At 38.0% G+C, this 7,125-nt stretch overlaps 1 pseudogene; it reads left to right on the forward strand.

Annotated features, from left to right (window-relative positions):
• Positions 1 to 4,388: 4,388 nt before the first annotated feature.
• On the forward strand, positions 4,389 to 4,507 carry LOC120597373 (uncharacterized; annotated as a pseudogene).
• Positions 4,508 to 7,125: the final 2,618 nt, after the last annotated feature.

The following is a 7,125-nucleotide window of genomic DNA, read 5'->3' on the forward strand; positions in this document are numbered from 1 at the left end:
GTGACAAAGAAGGAGAAGATTGTTGTCCAGAGGGAATGCATATACAAAGGAAAAGAGAAACACACAAACATGATTTTTGTATTCCTGGAAGAAATGGTTAAAATTGAAGTTGGATGTGTTTTTAGACTGGGAAAATGGACAAGGACCAGGTCTGGAAGGGTTTTGTTTGTCTTACTAAGGAGCTTAGACTTTATTCTGTAGTGAATAGAAAGCCATTGATAAGCAGTGGCATAGCCATCAGATTTTCAACTTAATGGTGACTTCTAGCAACAACAGTATGGATGTCTCTTTGAAGGTGAAGAGGAGAATTAGAAGCATTGCATTTTTCTAGGTGACAGATGATAAAGACTTTGAAACAGGGCAGTTGTGTTAAGGACAGAGGAACAGGAAGTATTTAGGAGGTAAAATTGTCAGAACTTGGTGATAATAGAATGTTTGGAGGTGAGGAAGTGGGAATGGTATAGAATGAATTCCCAGGGTTTGGCTTGTGTGACTGATTAAGAAGTAGATTAATCGGCATAGGGAATGCACGAGGGGAGCAAGTCTGGTGGCAAGAGAGGATGATTAGGTTTTGTCTTGTTGAATTTAACATACAATTAGGATTTCGTAGGCAGGTCTAAGACTTTGTAGAAGGACTGGGTCTGGGGATATACATACATATATAGTCAGCATTCAAATGTCATGGCTTATATGCCTAGCATGGGAGATGCTATGTCAGATTTAATCATTCACCGATTCCTATTCCAGTGTATTTTCTGCTATTAACACTGACAGGAACCTGTTGCAAGTGATAGACATCCAATTTAAACAATCTTAGGCAATAGAATATTGGTTCACAATAACCAGGAAGGAGCAAATACAAGTTGTGGCAACCTGAGAAGTGGGGGGAGGGGGGATCAACAATATTTTAGAAGCTGGATGTAGATACATAAGAGTTAACTAACTTAGCAGACCGTAGAAACCTGAATTCTGTCAACATTCTCCAGTCAGAGATCATCAGGAACACACCTGGAGTTAAACAAAGTTATGTTTACTTAGTTTTCTGATTTTAGTATATGTGCTGCTGAAGTGAGCACTTACTTAGTTTTCTGAAGCAATGGAGAACACACCCCCGAGGAATCTTGGAAGCATTCCAATAAAGGAGAACTGAGAAGGAATTCTTATAGGGTTGGGTTTGTGTTGCATGATTCTACGAAGGGATCAGGGAAGTGGGTTATCATCTGTAGATGGGATATGTTGAGAAATGGGGGAATTTCAGCAATTGTATATCTCAAATCATTTTTGGGGGGAGACTGAAGGAACCAAACCAGGCTGGGGATGTTATTGATAACAAAGCAGCAATCACTTAAAAGACTATTAGTCATTTTTTGCAACTGTGATATGGCCTTGTATGGAAATACTATTTATGTGACCTTGTCCATGTCCCTTGGAAACATTTTTACATTCTTTTAGGAAAATCACAGTCCAATTACCAGCAGGGCTGATTTTCATTTTCTTAGATTAACTGCCTGCTAGAGGGTAGTTAGATCTAAGAAAGCACACCAATTTTTACAGCAGCATCTTGGAAAGGCTCAAATTAGACACAACAGGTATGAATATGAGTGGGACTGAAATTTTGAGAAAGTCTATAGGAGCATAAAAGTCTGCAGAAGAAAGCAGATAGGTCTTACTATGGACTGAATGTTTATCTCCCCACAAACTGCATATGTTGAAATCCTAACCCCCTATGTAATGTTTTTAGTAGGCGGGGGCCTTTAGGAGGTGATTAGCTCATGAGGGTGGAGCCTTCATGTTTGGGATTTGTGCCCTTATAAAAGAGACCCCAGAGAGCCCCCTTGTCCCTTCCGCCATATGAAAACACAGGGAGAAGGGACTGCTGTTGTGTATTATAAGCCTAATAAAATGATTTAACTTAAAAAATATGTACATATATATTATATTACTTTGATATGAGTAAAACATTATTTTAAAATCATAATAACTGAGAAAGGAAGGTAGGTGGAAATGACTGAAACCATGAAACAATCTCTCTCTCTCTCTCTCTCTCTCTTCCCCACCCCCCTTCCCAACCCTTGTCATGCATTTGATTCATTTTTCCTCACAGTTATTGGTGCTCGGTGGGGATGGAGGGACTAGGGAGGGGCATGGCTACTAGTAGACACACCTCAGCTAGGGATGGCTCCCAGCAGTCTGGACTCATTATTCTCACAGCTTTGCTGATTGAGAGCAAAGGATGCTTCCTCCCAACTTTAGTGTAAGAACAACTTAGACATTTCATTCCATAGCTCTCTTCTGTATCCTTGCAGGCTATTTTGGTGTCTTTAGGACCCTTCCTCCCAATGTACACATACTTAGCGATTATGGGAATATCTGTAAATAAAGATTTTATTAGCTTGCATTTGAAAATATATTTCATTTTCCAGAACAACTTGGAATCTCATAATACTTTGAGTGATAGCAGTTGTTATTACTATTTTGATGAGATGATAAAAAGGAAGCAAGTATATTAGTGACTAGTTTTCTTATACATGTTAAAAACACCTGCTTACGTGATACCACATCTTTTTAGTCTAGTGATCCTCCCTTCTTGGCAGTTGGTCTTTGCTATTCACTTGAGGTTTTTCTGGAAATGCAGAATCTTCAACCCAGAATCTGAAAATCATTGTGTCAAAATCTGATTTAGTTAGTCTGGAACCTGGGCTTTTAATTAATTAATTAATTAATTAATTATTGCTCCCCAGGTGACGAGGTTGTTAACTAACAAAATGAGCAAATTATAATTTTATTCCTCCTTGTTTAGTATTTGTGACTGAGTTAACGAACAGAATCAATGTTTCTCAAAAATTTGTGTGCATATAAATCACTTGGCGGGGGGGGAGGGTTTTCTTTTTTAAACTTTTTACTCTGAAATAGTTTTAAATATACAGGAAGCTGCAAAGACAATACAGAGAGGTCCGGTGTACCCTTCATCCAGTTTCCCCAAATGATTACATTTTGTGTAACTTTAGTACAGTATCGAAACCAGGAAACTGACATTGCTACAATGTGTTTGTATAGTCCTATGCCATTTTATCACCTGTGAGGTTCCTGTAACCATAACTGCAATCAAAGTACAGAACTATTCTATAACTACAAAGAACTCCCTTGTACTACTCCTTTAAAATCACATGTACCTTTTTCACCCATACTTACCATTTAACCTTTTGACAGTCACTAATCTATATTCCATATCTGTATTTTTGCCATTTCGAGACTGGCTTTTCTCACTCTGCATAATGACCTGGAGATCCATCTAAGTTGTTGCATGCAGCAAGTTTTTTTTCTCTTTATTTTGAAATAATTATAGATTCACAAGATATTGTATAAACAGTACAAAGAATCCCTGTGTACCTTTCACCTAGTTTTCTTCAATGCTACCATCTTAGATAACTATAGCACAATATCGAAACCAGGAAATTGACACTGTACAATCCACAGACCTTATTCAGATTTCATCAGTCTTATGTGCACTCATCTGTGCGTATTCGTGTCTGTGTGTAGTTCTGTGCAATCTTAACACATATAGGTTCATGTGAACAACATCATAATAAAGATTCAGAACTATTCCATCACCACAAAGATCCTTGTGTTACTGCTTTATAGTCACACCCGTGCCCCTTCCATCTCTACCCCGTCTCAAACCCCTGGCAACCATTAATCTGTTTTCCATCTCTATAATTTTCTTATTTCATGTAAATGGAATAATGCATATGTAACCTTTGAGATTGGCTTCTCCCTTGACCCCCGCACGCAATATAATGCCCTTGAGATTCATCCAAGTTGTTTCATGTATCAAGATTGTTCCTTTTTATTGCTGAGTGGTATTCCATGGTATGGAGGTACCACATATTGCTTAACCATTTATGCATTGCAGGACATTTTGCTTTTTTTCCAGTTTGGGGCTATTACAGAGAATTCTATTATGAATAATCATGTACAAAAACTGTATTTAAAAAAAACCCAGGCTTTAGTCTGAGTAAATCAGGATCTCAGGAGTAAAGCCCAGGCATCAATATTTTAAAAAAGTTTTCCATATAATTCTCATGCGCATCAAGGTTTTAGAAATATGCAAATTCTGCAAAAATAATTTATTAGTAACAGTTATCATTATTATGCACCTACCAGGTGCTAGTCATTGTACTTATTTAAACCTCTTAACAACCCTATGGTGTGTATATTACTATTCTCCTTTTATACATGAGAAAACTGAAAACTGAAAGGTGGGCAAATGGATGAAGGTAGTAGAAAGGCATAAACTTCCTATTACAAAACAAGTAAGTCCTAAGGGTGTGGTGTATAGCATGTTGCTCATAGTTAATAATACTGTATTGTATATTTAAAAGTTACTAGTCTACGGCCATGCCACTCTAAACATGCCCAATCTTGTCTGATCTCGGAAGCTGAGCAGGATCGGGCCTGGTTAGTACTTGGATGGGAGACCACCTAGGAATACCAGGTGCTGTGGGCGTTAAAAAAAAAAAAAAGTTGCTAAGAGAGTATTTATAACTATGTGGTGATTGATGTTAACTAGACTTATTGTGATCATTACACAATATATACATATATGAATCATTATGATGTACATCTGGAACTAATATAATGTTATATGTCAATTATATCTCAATAAAAACCAAAACTATCTTTTCCTTAGAGATACCTGTTAAGTATCCTATATCTTAAATTAATTGTGGTTCAGGAGAGAAATTTTAGTAGATGTTTCTTTTTTTAATTCAAGAAAGTATTTTAGGATAAGACTTTAAAGAATCTTACAGGGGGGAAAATCTCACAACTCAAGGATTATAAAGAAAAAAGGTTTTTGTCTTTAAAACAATATTTATACAATTAGGAAACAAGTGAACTTAATTACCGTGTGAATAATTCAGAGAGGCAAATTAATTGCAATAGGAAAATTTTCGGTCTAGTGTGGTCCTCTATATCCATGCAGTTCACGTGATGTGTGAAAAAACTTCTGTGTGGGGATGGCCACATTCATTGACCAATCTACCTTAGTAAAGTGTGCGGACCAGAAGGAAGTAAGGAGATAGACTCAAATCTCTTCGAGTAGATTTTTGGAGGGGCTGTTTCAGTGCTCGATAATACCAAATGCTAGGGATGGTAGGGAGCATGATGTCCATTGAATACCTTAATTATTGATCCATTGTCAGATGGCTAGAGAGAGAGAGAGAGAGAGAGAGCAAGCGCAAATGATAGCTTCAGCCTGTGCCTGGGAATTTCAAAGTTTGAGCCTGTCTGATCTTTCCTTCTTGACTGCCTGTCCTATGAAGTTTGGACTTGCTTAGACAGCCCTCATAATCAAATAAGCTAATTGTAATATACCACACACACACACACACACACACACACACACACACACTCACACACATACATACATACAGAAATGGAAAGGGATTAGTGGGAGGAACAATTTTAAGAGTGGGAGTCAGGTTCTCTTGGATATGCTGAGTTTGAGATGGTTTAGGCCTCCAAATGAAGAGGTCAGGTTGGCACTTAGATGGCTAATAAACACAAGGGCAGGTAACATAAATTTTGACAGTCATGAGATGCTTATTTTAAACCATAGATGTCATGAAATTGGATGGGATCACCAAGGAAGAAAGTATATGTAGAGAAAATGGGGGGAGCCATGACTGAGCCTAAGATGGTCCAAGACAGCAGTGGAAACCAGAAAAGAACATGAGAGAGAAGCGGTCCCTGAGGAAAGAGAGAACCAGAGGAGTGTCATGTCATAGAAGCCATGAGAAAACCATGTTTCAAGAAGGGAGAGGCCACACGAGTCTAATGCTGGTAAACTGTTGAGTACATTGGACCTGATAATAACAATAACTAAGTGTTAATAAGATATATTATGGCGCACTTTCATAAAATCTGAAATGTCAGTTTTGTCTTTCACATGAGACACTGGGAGGTAGTTATTGTCATTAACATCTCTTTTCTTAATGAGGAACCTAGGCTCCCATAGATTTTCGAGAATCGCTCAAGATTAAAGTAGCTAGTTATGGCAGACTGGATTAGAACTAGATTTCTTCATTCCAGCTCAATTCTCTAATTCTAAATTCTGGTTGGCATAGGAATCACATGCAGAGATTTCTAAAAGTACAGATACTTGGGACCCGCCCCAAATATATTTTATCAAGAAACTCTGGGATAAGGGCCCGGGAGTGAGCATTAAAAGAAAATAACTACAACTGACAAGAGGCCAGGACTGAGGATCACTCAGTCTCAGCAACCTTTAAATTAGATTGCCTAAATTTAAAGTCTACGCACGGTTTAGTTAACCTAGTTCACAAAGGTCAGCTGAAACTTCTTTGTGCTTCCTCAGGGTGGAAATGCTAATTACCTCAATATGTTAATGCCTGACTTCAATCTGCTGAAGTGTTTTCTTATAATTAGTCTCCTGCTTCTGAATGGAGAAAACATCTCCCGAAAGACAGTTTTTTTTTTTTCCTTTGCAATTGAACTTCCAAATTAAACTAGTTGTCTCATCAGGTGAATTTCCATGACCAAGTCCCCCACATTGAGAATCACTGAGTATAGTGAAAGGTGGAACTGATGGGAATGTGTGGAGATAGTCATCTGTAAGTTTACAAAATAAGGATAGTGTCCGAAATATCAGCACTTTTACGTTTTACAAAAGAAATAATTGTGCTTTATGGGTAACTGAAAGCAAGGACTCAAACTTATTAAATTCTGAAGTGCTTTTTTAAAAAAAATTAGCAGCTTGTTCTCACATTTTCAGCCCTTCTCCAAGAGGTCCCGCTGTACCTCTTCTTCCTGGGAGCAGTCAGTCCAGACCAGAGCAACCACAGGCTTTACCCTACTTAGACCCTCTTGCATTTGCCTATCATTTGGTATTTTGCAATGTCTTTTCCCTCCTCTTCCTCTAAGAGCTGACTGCACATTAAAATAATCTGTGCGCTTAAAAACAAAAAAGTTGATGCCTATGCCCCTACCTCCAGGAATTCAATCTCCTCAATTGCTGCTTTTATTGCCATGCGTTTGGACTTCTACGGTAGCCTCCCCACCTTTAGTCTCTTATCATCCATCCTACATAGTCCTCACAAGTTA

This window comes from Pteropus medius, unplaced genomic scaffold (assembly GCF_902729225.1).
Source record: "Pteropus medius unplaced genomic scaffold, Ma_sr-lr_union100, whole genome shotgun sequence".
Classification (NCBI taxonomy): domain Eukaryota; kingdom Metazoa; phylum Chordata; class Mammalia; order Chiroptera; family Pteropodidae; genus Pteropus; species Pteropus medius.